Raw genomic sequence first — 14,854 nt, 5'->3', positions numbered from 1 at the left:
AAATCCCATGGACAGATGAGCCTGGTAGGCTATAGTCCATGGAGTCCCAAAAAGTCAAACATGACTTAGTGACTGCAGATGCATGCATGCACAGATAAAAGTAAGATAAAACTAAAACTTCTTCAAATGAGTATACTATCCAAAGCAATCCACAGATTCAATGCAATCCCTATCAAGGTACCAATGGTATTTTACACAGAATACAATTTGTTCTAGCTAATAACGTCACAGTTTGTATGGAAATACAAAAATCCTCAAATAGCCAAAGCAATCTTGAGAAAGAAGAATGGAACTAGAGGAATCAACCTGCCTGACTTCAGACTACACTACAAAGCTACAGTCATCAAGACAGTTTGGTACTGGCACAAAGACAGAAATATAGATCAATGAAACAAAATAGAAAGCCCAGAGATAAATCCACATACCTATGGACACCTTGTCTTTGACAAAGGAGGCAAAAATATACAATGGAGAAAAGACAATCTCTTTAACAAGTGGTGCTGGGAAAACTTGTCAACCACCTGTAAAAGAATAAAACTAGAACACTTTCTGACACCATATGCAAAAATGAACTCAAAATGGATTAAAGATCTAAATGTAAAACCAGAAACTATAAAACTCCTAGATGAAAACATAGGCAAAACACTCTCTGACATAAACCACAGAAAGATCTTCTATTACCCACCTCCCAGAGTAATGGAAATAAAAGCAAAAATGAACAAATAAGACCTAATTAAACTTAAAAGATTTTGCACAATGAAGGAAACTATAAGCAAGGTGAAAAGACAACCTTCAGAATGGGAGAAAATAATAGCAAATGGAGCAACTGACAAAGAATTAATCTCAAAAATATACAAGCAGCTCATGCATTTCAACACCAGAAAAATAAATGACCCAATCAAAAAATGGGCCAAAGAACTAAACAGACATTTCTCCAAAGACATACAGATGGCTAACAAACACATGAAACATCATGTGCTCAATGATGTGCTCAACATCACTCATTATCAGAGAAATGCAAATTAAAACCACAATGAGGTACCATCTCACGCCAGTCAGAATGGCTGCTATCAAAAAGTCTATAAACAATAAATGCTGGAGAGGGTGTGGAGAAAAGGGAACCCTCTTACACTGTTGGTGGGAACGCAAGCTACTGCAGCCACTATGGAAAACAGTGTGGAGATTCCTGAAAAAATGGCAAATAGAACTTCCATACAACCCAGCAATCCCACTGCTGGGCATACACACCAAGGAAACCAGAATTGAAAGAGACACGAGTACCCCAATGTTCATCACATGACTCTTTACAATATTTAGGACATGGAAGCAACCTAGATGTCCATCGGCAGATGAATGGATAAGAAAGTTGTGGTACATACACACAATGGAATATTACCCAGCTATTAAAAAGAATGTATTTGAATCAGTTCTAATGAGGTGGATGAAACTGGAGCCTATTAAACAGAGTAAAGTAAGTCAGAAAGAAAAACACCAATACAGTACATTAACACACATATATGGAATTTAGAAAGATGGTAACAATGACCCTATACATGAGACAGCAAAAGAGACACATGTATAAAGAACAGACTTTTGGACTCTGTGGGAGAAGGTGAGGGTGGGATGATTTGAATAGCATTGAAAAGTGTATATTACCACATGTGATATAGATGACCAGTCCAAGTTCAGTGCATGAAACAGGGCACTCGAGGCTGGTGCACTAGGACAACCCTGAGGCATGGGATGGGGAGGGAGGTGGGTGAGGTGGTGGCTCGGGATGCGGGACACAAGTACACCGTGGCTGATTCATGTCAATGTATGGCAAAAACCACCACAATATTGTAAAGTAATTAGCCTCCAATTAAAATTAATTATTTTTTTAAAAACCTGAAGCTTCTTCTACTTCAATTGATGTGAAATTTAGCACACAGCCTTCAAAACATGCATGTTCTTTGACCCAGTAATTTCACTTGGAGTGAGTTCTTCTTCCTTATGGCAGAAAGTGAAGAGGAACTGAAGAGCCTCTTGATGAAAGTGAAAGAGGAGAGTGAAAAAGTTGGCTTAAAACTCAACATTCAAAAAGCTAAGATCATGGCATCCGGTCCCAGCACTTCATGGCAAATAGATGGGGACACAATGAAACAGTGACAGACTTTATTTTCTTGGGCTCCAAAATCACTGCAGATGGTGATTGCAGCCATGAAATTAAAAGATGCTTGCTCCTTGAAAGAAAAGTTATGAACAACTTAGACAGCATATTAAAAAGCAGAGACATTACTTTGCCAACAAAGGTCCATCTAGTCAAAACTATGGTTTTTCCAGTAGTCATGTATGGATGTGAGAGTTGGACCATAAAGAAAGCTGAGCACCGAAGAATTGATGCTTTTGAACTGTGGTGTTAGAGAAGAGTCTTGAGAGTCCCTTGGACTGCAAGGAGACCCAACCAGTCCATCCTAAAGGAGATCAGTCCTGAATATTCATTGGAAGGACTAATGCTGAAGCTGAAACTCCAATACTTTGGCTACCTGATGTGAATAACTGACTCACCCGAAAAGACCCTGATGCTGGGAAAGATTGAAGGCAGGAGAAGGGGACAACAGAAGATAAGATGGTTGGATGGCATCACCAACTTGATGGACATGAGTTTGAGCAAGTTCCGGGAGTTGGTGATGGACAGGGAAGCCTGGTGTGCTGCAGTCCATGGGTCAGAAAGAGTAAGACACAACTGAGCTACTGACATTGAACTGAACTGACACTCTAATAATAGAAGAATGATTATAATGATTTCTTTTAAATTATTTTACAATTTCTCTTAAGCACTTGACTATGAGCTAAAGACAAATCAGGTCTTTGCATTTATCTTGTCGTTTAGCCTTCATCAGAACTCTGCAAGGCAGAAACTATTATTCCTTTTCTACAAATAAGAGACTGAGGTACAGAGAGAGGGTAAGGAATTTACTTGCCTGAGGTCACACAGACAGGAAGTGGCTCCAGCTCTAGAACCAGACCCTGAACCACTATGCTCTACTGCTTCATTCTAGAAAAGACTTAAGGCATCAGGTAGAGTTATATATAAAGGAAAGCAATGGTGGGGATGCAAAACAGGGCTAGGAGTGAGGCTGAAATACATACTATGCAAGCTATACACTTGCTAAAAGAACGCCACAAATTTGCCTGGAAGCTTTCTATCAGCCTTTGAATAACGCAACATCTGATCTGTTATACAGTTCACAGTATTCATGAAGTAAAAGCAGATCAATTGCTCCAGGAAAGACCAACTATTCTTGGTAATACAGATGCAGATTTATTCCACAGAACACAGAAGGTCCTCATAAAGAGAAACAGTATGTAAGGTCATGCTTAATGACCTCAATGGCATCCTTGTGTAGACAAGACGACCACTTTTGGTGGGTTGAGTGTCTCCGCTTTTCTCATAAGACACATGACCCAACATTAAAACATGGTAACAGGCAGCTGGATGTGGGCCAGCCACCTTGTTCTGTACTGGTCTAAAGATTATAGACTACCTGAGAGTGACTGGGGTGATAGTCTTAATAACCCTCCTTTGATCAAAGGCCTGAGATTGAGACTATGTCTTTCAGCAAGTACCTAGAATTCAGTACTTATTTTGCTATACAGTTTTTATTTGCATTAGGACCACTGGATTGGAGGTAGGAATAGTTTCAAAAAATATGATATAAAGTGGTCAATTATGCAGGTTTTAAAGATGATACTTAGGAAGAGTTCTGATAATGTGAAAAAAATTTTCAGACTATAATATTAAGTAAATAAAGCAGGATACAAAACTAGGTATAACATGATCTCAACTGTGTTTAAAATATATGTTAGCAAGATATGAATCTTCAGTTTTTCTTAATATGCAATTGTTTTTTAAAAGATTTATTTTTGGCCGCGTGGGCTTTCTTCAGTTGCAGCAAGCAGGGGCTACTCTTCGTTGTGGTGTGCAGGCTTCTCAATGCGGTGGCTTTGCTTGTTCCAGAGCACGGGCTCTAGGCACACAGGCTTCAGTAGCTGCAACTCCTGGGCTCTAGAACGCAGGCTCAGTAGTTGTGGCTCACAGGCTTAGCTGTTTCCCCAGCATAAGGGATCTTCCCGGACCAGGGATTGAATCTGTGTCCCTTGCGTTGGCAGGTGGATTCTTAACCAATAGACCACCAGGGAAACCCAGAATCTTTTTTCCTTCTATTTATTGCAATAGAAGAGTGGAAGATACTTTCTAGCTGAATTGGAATATCTCAGAAACAGGCACTAGTATTGGTTCCTAATTGCTTGGACTCTAGGTTTGATTTTCAACAAACTAAGGAGAAAGAAGGAGAAAACGGATATTCATTTGATTTATTTGGGGTACAGGAGAAAATGGAGGGAGGCATAATAACAATGTGGAGGAAACAATGGAGAGTAGACTAGCAATGAGCAAGATTTCCAGATGGGGCTTCAGAAACCTAGAAGTTGGTCCTTAAAGTTGCCCATGAAGTGAGGGTTTAAGGCTAGGAGATTTCTGTGCTCAGGAGAGGTTAGTTGCTGAGTCCTGATACCCAATCAGATAGACCTACCACTTGAACAACAACATGCTCATCAGCACCCCAGGGTCTAGACCAGTTTCTTCTTAGATATAGAGAGATATTGCTCCTTCCTGAATTTGCATTAAATGGATAACTGTCTCATCAGAAGGCTTTGCTGGCTCCCTCATTCATTACCCTGAATAAGCATCCTCTATAAACATGCCCTAGGACACCAGTACAGGAGGGCAGTGGGTAGATGGGGGTGGGGGGAGGGAAACTCCTTTATCTAGAGAGAAAAGGTTGAGTTAGACAATCTTGAGGTTATTTTAATAGTACTTGTGCACCTCTGTGCACACACACATTCACACAGGACACAAAGCACTAGGAAAAAACTATACCTCCTGCAAGGAGCCTACCTACCTTCCCTTTCTGCCCCTAAATATGAGTGTTCCCCAGGATCTACTCTTAGCCCTCTTCTTCATTCTAGATACATTTCCCTGGGCTCATTCAGCTGCCATACAAATTCTGATGCATGCTAAATCTGAAATCACCAATATGAGCCTCCTTATAGTTTAATGACATCTTTAATAGTTACCACACAGAAACACATCTAGTTTCTCATCTATAAACTTTTTACCTTCGTCTTTGCTTTTGTTTCTCAATGTCTAAATTCTTGATGAATATTGCTTTGTTCTAAGGAGAGTCTTGGGAAGAAAAAGAAATGATGTCTCATAAATCTCTTAACCACTCTGTGAAGGAACTGTACTCATTCCTATCTGAGAAAATCGAGGCTTGGAACAGGTAAATACCTCGTGCAAGATCAAAGAGCTTGGAGGGAAGATGATTAAGGATTAAAGCCAGGTCTATGTATCTACCTAAGAAAGAAGGTTGATGGTTTCATGTTATGGAATCAAATTCTTTGTTCCCAGGATTTGGGATAATGTGTTAATCATGAAATACTAATTCTTCTCTGAGGACATGTTATATGTGAGACTAAGTCACCATAACCTTTTAATACTGAGTAAAGGCTCTGACTCTTTAGCTTCATCTATCCTCTGATATCACCTGGGACCTCAGGCTATCTGGCAAAAAGAAATCAGCTATAAAGAGAAATACTTCTCTGCTTGTGTCTGCTTTACCCTCAATTACTACCAGATGTGTCAGTTTCCCATACCTCAAACAATTCTCCAACACCAGCTAGATGTCTTACAACTTAATTCTGATGCTAGCTACCTTTAGATAGTATCAGATCCCACAGGGTTAAAGGCTCAGTTCCATAAGATTGTTCTCTCTGCTCCCCACTTCAGACACCAATTGAAAGTGTAGGTTGTTACCTGTGCTTCCCACTGTTGTTGAACCAAAGTGTGTGTACCTGACACACAGTGAGGCCAAACAAACTGAAACATCAGTTTGGAGCAGAGAAAAATTTATTACAAGAGCCAATCAAGGATAATGGGCCACTCATGCTCAAAAGACTGAACTCTCCAATGTGTTTCAGGGAAGAGTATTTAAAAGCAAATTTGGAGTGAGAGCCGCAGGGTGTGTGACCTTCTTTTGATTCATTGGTGGTGACGTAACAGGATGGTGTTCCAAGAATCTCAGTCCTCAGTCTTCTGGGTTCTGACCAGTCTGGGGTCCATGTACTTAAGTTCAGCCTAAAGTTACCATCCTCCACCTGGATGGAGGCCTTAGTTCCTGTAGAAGAACTCAGACATGCATCAGATTGTTATGTATTTATATCCCTTGAGGAGGAACTAAGGCTTTTTATCAAATTGTTTGAATCTCGTTTGTAATGCACAGAAGGTCTAGGAGGCTGAAGCTCTTTCCCCTACAAACAAGAAATAGGGAACATGGTCTGGCTTGGTTTCACCATCAGCTATAAACCAGAGGTTTCCAGACCCTAGTCTTCGGCTTCAATTAGTTTGTTGCTCCATAATTTAAGAAAATAGTTTACTTACCAAGCTCCTCCATCCATAGGATTCTCCAGGCAAGAATACCGGAGTGGGTTGCCATTTCCTTCTCCAAAGGATCTTCCCAACCCGGGGATCGAACCCGGGTTTCCCACATTGGAAGCAGATACTTTAACCTCTGAGCCACCAGGGAAGCCCACTTACTAGATTACTGATTTTTAAAAACATTGAATATATTTTATAAAGTGTTATCTCTCTTTTTAAAAAGAGATTTTATTTATTTAATTTACGTCTATGCTGGGTCTTTGTTGCTGCATGCAGGCCTTCTCCAGTTGTGGCAAGCAGGGGCTACTCTCCAGCTGTGGTGCATGGGATTCTCGTTACAGTGGTTTCTTTTGTTGCAGAGCACGGGCTTTAGAGCACTGGCTCAGTAGTTGTGGTGCACTGGCTTAGTGTCCCATGGCATGTGGGATCTTCCTGGACTAGGGATTGAACTATGTCCCCTGCACTGGCAGGCAGATTCTTTACCACTGAGCCACCAGGAAAGCCCAATTACTGATTTATTATAAAAGATATAATATGGATATAGATAAATAGATGAAGAGCTACATAGGGCAAGATTGGGAAGGGCCTCAAAAATAGCTTCTCTCTTCATGGAAGTGGGTTGTATACTACCTTACTGGCACATGGATATGTTCACCAACCCAGAAGCTCCCCAAACCACATCCTTTTGGGTTCTTATGGAGGATTCATTATGTAGGATTGATTAATTAAGTAATTGACCAACAGTGATTGATTCAATTCCAATCCTTCTCCCCTCCTTGGAGGTGGGGCTGAAAGTTCCAACTCTCTAATTTTGATTGATCCCCTTAGCAACAAGCCCCTTTCCTTAGGAACACTTCAAAAGTCACCTACCTCATTAACATAAACTCAGATGTGGTTGAGAGGGGCTTGTTATGAACAACAAGATACTCTTTCACCCTTATGGATCTGGAGCTATTCAGTACCAAAGACCACATAATATAACCAAAGATGCTCCCACTGCTCTTATCACTTAGGAAATTCCAAGGGTTTAAAGAGCTCTATGCCAGCAAACAAAACAATAAACAAGGTGAAAAGACTACCCACAGATTAAGAGAAAATTGCAAATGATGTGACTGACAAAGAATTAGTCTCCAAAACTTACTAACGGTTCATGATGCTTAACAGCATCAAAAGAAACAATCCAATCAAAAATGGGCAGAAGACCTTAGTAGACATTTCACTAAAGAAGACATACAGATGGCCAAGAGACACATAAAAAGATGTTCAACATTGCTAGTTATTAAATAAATGCAAATCAAAACTACAATGAGGTATCACCTCACACCAGCAAGAGTGGCTATCATCAAAAAATCCACAAACAATAAATGCTGGAGAGGGTATGGAGAGAAGGGAATGTTCCTACACTATCAGTGGGAATGTAAATTGGTTTAGCCACTATGGAGAATAATATGGAGGTTCCTTAAAAAACTAAAAATAGAGCTATCATATGACCCTGCAATCCCACTCCTGGGCATCTATCAGGAGAAAAACATGATCTGAAAGAATAGATGCACCCCAGTGTTCACTGAAGCACTGTTTATAACAGCCAAGACATGGAAGCAACCTAAATGTCCATGGACAGGAGAATGGATAAAGAAAATGTGGTACATATATGCAATGGAACATTACTCAGCCATTAAAAAGAATGAAATAAATGCTATTTGTAGCAACATGGATGGACCTAGAAATTGTCATAATGAGTGAAGTCAGTCAGACAGAGAAGGAGAAATGTCATATGACATCCCTTATATGTGGAATGGAAAAGAAAATGATACAAATGAACTTACTTACAAAACAGGAGACTCACAGACTTAGAAAACAAATTCATGGTTGCTGGGGGGAGGAAAGGGGGCTGGAATACTTAGGGAATTTGAGATGGACAGGTACACAATGCTGTATTTAAAACGGATAACCAACAAGAACCTACTGTATAGTACAAGGAACTCAGTGTTATGTGGTGCCTGGATGAGAGCGGGGTGTGAGGGAGAATGGATACAGGTATATGTATGGCTGAGTCTCTTCACTGTTCACCAGCAACTATCACAAAGTTTTTTGTTAATTGGCTATCAGTTCAGTTCAGTTGCTCAGTTGTGTCTTACTCTGTGACCCCATGGACTGCAGCACGCCAGGCCTCCCTGTTCATCACCAACTCCCAGAGTTTACTGAAACTCATGTACTCTTGCCTGGAAAATCCCATGGATAGGGGAGCCTGCTAAGTGACTTAGCAGCAGCAGCAACTGGAATTTCATCACCTCCACTAGCTTTGTTCATAGTGATGCTTCTGAAGGCCTATTTGACTTTACATTCCAGGATGCATTCCCTTCACATTCCCTTCCAGGTAAGGGAAGTTATACCCTTACCTCACTCAGTATATGAATATTAAATTCAAAGTCGGTCAGAGACCTAAATGTAAGGGCTGCTGTTGCTGCTGCTGCTGCTAAGTTGCTTCAGTCGTGTATGACTCTGTGCGACCCCAGAGACGGCAGCCCACCAGGCTCCCCCATCCCTGGGATTCTCCAGGCTATTTCCTTCTCCAATGCATGAAAGTGAAAAGTGAAAGTGAAAGTCACTCAGTTGTGTCTGACTCTTATTGACCCCATGGACTGCAGCATACCAGGCTCCTCCATTCATGGGGTTTTCCAGGCAAGAGTACTGGAATGGGGTGCCATTGCCTTCTCTGAAACATAAGGGCTAAAACTACTAAAATACTTAGAATAAAACATAGGTTTAAATCTTCATAACTTCAGATTTGGTAATGGATTCTTAGATATGACACTAAAAAGAAAGGGAAGGGGAAAGGAAGAAGGACACTTACCAGCAGTTCTACACACTTTTTAAACACAGCCAGATCTTAGTCACTAGCAAGTGACTTAATGTCTTAACTTAAATGGCCATATTTATTACATGACCATGTACATAGTGAGAAGTTGGAAATGCAATCATTATAGAAGAAGGGAATAGATGTTGAAAGACATGAAAGAGTTAGCCATATGCCATGATATAACTCATCAGCTATCTTTTCATCAATATCTTCAGTTTCCATGTATCCTAGTCCTCTTGCACACTCACAGACAAAACTATAATCCTACATTGATACAACTACTATTAATATCATCTCTACTGTTACTGCCCTCTGGAAAAAAACCCATACAACTATGTGGTTTTTAGCACTTCTATAAATTGTTTTTAATTTCAGCTGGACTTTTGACTCAACTGGGTGACATAACATTTATTTAAAAACATATATAGTTCTTTGATCCATGCATGTGTGCTAAGTTGGTTCAGTTGTGTCCTACTCTGCAGTTCCGGGACTGTATCTCGGCAGGCTCCTCTATACAGAACCCATGTCTCCTGTATTGGCAGCTGGGTTCTTTACCACTAGCGCCACCTGGGAAGCCACTCTTTGATCCATGTACATGCAGAGTAGCTTCAGTCCTGTCCAACTCTTTGCCACCCAATGGACTGCAGATACCCAGATTCCTCTGTCCATTGGATTCTCCAGGCAAGAATACTGGTATGGGTTGCCATTTCCTACTCTGTCTTTGATCCACAGCACCTTGTAAAACCTTAGATGGATTTATCACTTGAACTGCTAACATATGGTTCTGCACACTAAAGTGGTTCTGAAAATAAACTTTATAAAAAAGAGGAATTGGTATTTTAAAGCAGGTGACTCAGAACATTGTCTCAGATCAGGAAAATCAAGGCTCATCAGAGGACAAATTCTAAAGAAATAATGTTACAGGGAAGAACTGACTCCATGTTGGATCTGTTTCCTTTACTTTAATTTTTGCTTCTTGTTGCTTTTGTTCATTGAAAGGATACTGTTCATACATAACAGCCTGCCTTGGGGAATGCTGCCTCTCTGCCTGAATGCCTTTAAACCAAACTGCCTTTGTTCAAAACCCTGTCTAACTGTAGATGGCTACAGGAAGGAAGAAATTAACACATTCCCTTTCCGAGGCTGGCCATTCCAGGAGATAACTGCAAGATAAATGAAATTTTTACTTTACTTCCTCACCTCCCCCCATCTCTTTTCTATAACAGAATCTAGTGTCCAGACCCTGATAAGATGGCTATTTTTAGACATTAGTCTGCCATCTTTTTGGTCAGTTGGCTTTCAGAATGAAGTTGTATTCCTTGCCTCCACACCTTATCTCTCATTTAACTGGCCTGTCAAGTGGCAAGCAGAGTGAGCACAGACTCAGTAACAATAAGACCTGGTAGTCAGAATTTTCAGAGAAGGCAATGGCACCCCACTCCAGCACTCTTGCCTGGAAAATCCCATGGATGGAGGAGCCTGGTGGGCCACAGTCCATGGGGTCACAAAGAGTTGGACATGACTGAGTGACTTCATTTTCACTTTTCACTTTCATGCATTGGAGAAGGAAATGGCAACCCACTCCAGTGTTCTTGCCTGGAGAATCCCAGGGATGGGGGAGCCTGGTGGGCTGCCATCTCTGGGGTCACACAGAGTCGGACACGACTAAAGCAACTTAGCAGCAGCAAAAGCAGCAGTCAGAATTTTTTAGTCTTCTATTAATGAAAGAGTAGTTATATTAGCTTGTGTGCTGTAGTGTGCTGCAGATTCTGATTCTTTCCAGATGAAATAAATGAAGGATAGATTTAACAATGAAGAAAGAACTAATGAGATGACACTGCCCCCCAAATAGGCAAATGCTGATAACAAAAATGGTAAAAATCAAGAATTTTGAAAAAACAAAACAAAACATCATTTAGAAAGTAAATGAAAAAAAAAAAAAAAGATGGAAAAATGCAATCCCAACTAAAATTAAATTGAGTGCTTTGAGAATACCAGTGCTGTTCTAGTGGGAAGATGCTTAAGTATTTAGGCTGTGGCTAAGAGACAAACCTAGAGAATCTAATCACCACTAATTTTGAATATATAAAACAGGGAGAAAACAGTCATGTGGCTTCCCTCCCCCCCACCCCCCCCCCCCCCGACACAAAATATTCCAGCTTTTATTAATTAGCATCAGGCATCTTAGAAGAGACAGAAGATGAGGCAGCAGAACTGGGAAGGCTCTCTGAATAAACACACAAAATAGGGCAGACAGGACTCAGGAAGTCATGTGAGCAGAGGGAGCCAGCATCCTCTGGGAGTGCCCCTGGACCCAGGGGTGCTCCAGGATCTGGGCCAAGGGCAGCTGCCCAGAGGGCTTATATTTGAGCAGCTTGAAAATCAAGTCCCAACTTCAGAAGGCATTGATGGGGGAACTTCACATCTACCTTGAGGATTCACTTGGAGGTCTCAGGGCATGAGGTTGTTTTGAAGCGTGGATTTCCTACCAGCAGTTCATAGCAGAGGATTCCAATGAACCACAGATGCACCTTCTTATTGTATGTTTTCCCCTCCATGTTTCTGCAGTCATGGAATTGTCTGCTCAGGCTCTCTCCACATCTTAAACTTCTCTTCATGAATTAATCTGCAGCAATCTGGTTTCTACCGTCTATGTTCCATGCAAGCTACTCTTGTCAAGAGTGTGAACCTCTGAGGGATGTAACATGATAAATATATGTTATGATAAATATAATGTATAAATATATGTATATGTATATGATAAATATAATCAACACTGCTGTATATTATATATGAAAGTCATTAAGAGAGTAGGTTCTAAGAATTCTCATCACAAGAAAAAATGTTTTGTTTCTATTTATTAAATTTTGTATCTATATGAGATGGTAGATGTTCACTAGACTTACTGTGATAATCACTTCATGATGTATATAAGTCAAACCATTATGCTGTACTTCTTATACTTATACCATGCTGTATATCAATTATATCTCAATAAGACTAGGAGAAAAAATAAACTTATAGGGAAATTTTTTAAAAAGATCTATAATCTGAGAACTATAAAACACTGATGAAGGAAACTGAAGATGATTCAAAGAAATGGAAAGATATCCTATGCTCTTGGATTGGAAGAACTAATATTGTTCAAATGGCCATAATACCCAAAGCAATCTACAGATTAAATTACCCATGATATTTTTTCACAGAACTAGAACACATAATCCTAAAACATATGTGGAACAACAAAAAACCAAAAATTGCCAAAGCAATCCTAAGAAAAAAGAATGAAGCTGGAGGTATAACCTTCCCAGACCTCAGAGAATATTATAAAGCTGCAGTAATCAGAACAACATGGCACTGGCACAAACAGACATTTACCTCAATGGAACAGAATAGAGAGCCCCCAGATAAACCCATACACCTATGATCAATTAATCTTCAACAGAAGAGGCAAGAATATACAATAAAGAAAAGACAGTGTCTTCAGCAAGTGGAGTTGGGAAAGCTGGACAGCTACATATAAATCCATGAAGTCTTCACACAGTATACAAAAATAAACTCAAAGTTGCTTAAAGACATAAATGTAAGACCATATACTATAAAACTCCTAGGGGAGAACACAGGGAAAACATTCTCTGACATAAATTGTAGCAATATTTTCTTAGATCAATCTCCCAAGACCAAAGAAATAAAAGCAAAAATAAACAAATGGAATCTATCAAACTTAAAAGCTTTTGCACAGCAAAGGAAACCATAAAATAAACCAGGAAAGACTACATGCATCCCAATGTTTATGATAGTATTATTTATAATAGCCAAGATATGGAATCAATCTAAGTGCCCATTGAGAGATGAATGTATAAAGAAGATGTATACATATACAATGGAATATTGGTTTCCCAGGTGGCGCTAGTGGTAAAGAACCCACCTGCCAATGCAAGAGTCATAAGAGTAAGAGTTTGATCCCTGAGCCAGGAAGATCCCCTGGAGGAGGAAATGCCAACCCACTCCAGTATTCTTGCCTGGAGAATCTCATGGACAGAGGAGCCTGGCAGACTACAGTCCATGGGGTCACAAACAGTTGGTCTTGACTGAGCAACTTAGCACAAACAAATGAAATAATGCCATCTGCAACATGGATGTACCTCAGTTCATTTCAGTTCAGTCGCTCAGTTGTGTCTGACTCTTTGCGACCCCATGAATCGCAGCACGCCAGGCCTCCCTGTTCATCACCAACTCCCAGAATTCACTCAGACTCACGTCCATCGAGTCAGTGATGCCATCCAGCCATCTCATCCTCTGTCGTCCTCTTCTCCTCCTGCCCCCAATCCCTCCCAGCATCAGAGTCTTTTCCAATGAGTCAACTCTTCGCATGAGGTGGCCAAAGTACTGGAGTTTCAGCTTTAGCATCATTCCTTCCAAAGAAACCCCAGCGCTGATCTCCTTCAGAATGGACTGGTTGGATCTCCTTGCAGTCCAAGGGACTCTCAAGAGTCTTCTCCAACACCACAGTTCAAAAGCATCAATTCTTCGGCGCTCAGCCTTCTTCACAGTCCAATTCTCACATCCATACATGACCACCGGAAAAACCATAGCCTTGACTAGACTAAAGGTTATCATACTGGGTGAAGTCAGTCAGATTGAGAAAGACAAATATATGGTATCACTTACATGTGAAATCTAAAAAATAATACAAATGAACCTATATACAGAACAGAAACAGAGTCAAGCACAGAAAACAAACATGGTCACCAAAGGAGGAAGTTAGCAGGGGGGATGGATCAATTAGGAATATGGGATTAACAGATACACATTATTATATATAAAAAACAAGAATTTACTGTATAGCACAGGGAACTATATTCGGTATCTTATAATAACCTATAATGGGAAAGAATCTGAAAAAATATACATATAGCTGAATCATTTTGGTATATATCTGAAACTAACACAATATTTTAAATCAGCTATACTTGTCAACAAAGGTCAGTCTAGTTAAGGCTATGATTTTTCCAGTGGTCATGTCTGGATGTGAGAATTGGACTATAAAGAGGGCTGAGCACAGAAAAATTGATGCTTCTGAACTGTGGTGTTGGAGAAGACTCTTGAGAGTCCCTTGGACTGCAAGGAGATCCAACGAGTCAGTCCTCAGGGAAATCGGTCCTGAGTGTTCATTGGAAGGAATGATGTTAAAGCTGAAACTCCAGTATTTTGGCCACCTGATGTGAAGAGCTGACTCATTTGAAAAGACCCCAATGTTGGGAAAGATTGAAGGCAGGAGCAGAAGGGGACGACAGGATGAGATGGTTAGATGGCATCACCGACTCAATGAACATGAGTTTGGGTAAGCTCTGGGAGTTGGTGATGGACAGGGAGGCCTGGTGCTATGGTTCATGGGGTTGCAAAGAGTCGGACACGACTGAGCCACTGAACTGAACTGAACTGATACTTCAATTAAAAAATAAATAAATAAAGTGTATTACACTCCCTTCCACCAAAAAAAAGAGAAAGAAATT

The sequence above is a fragment of the Budorcas taxicolor genome, chromosome 5, assembly GCF_023091745.1.
Source record: "Budorcas taxicolor isolate Tak-1 chromosome 5, Takin1.1, whole genome shotgun sequence".
Taxonomy (NCBI): Eukaryota; Metazoa; Chordata; class Mammalia; order Artiodactyla; family Bovidae; genus Budorcas; species Budorcas taxicolor.
Note: the sequence above shows the minus strand (reverse complement) of the source record.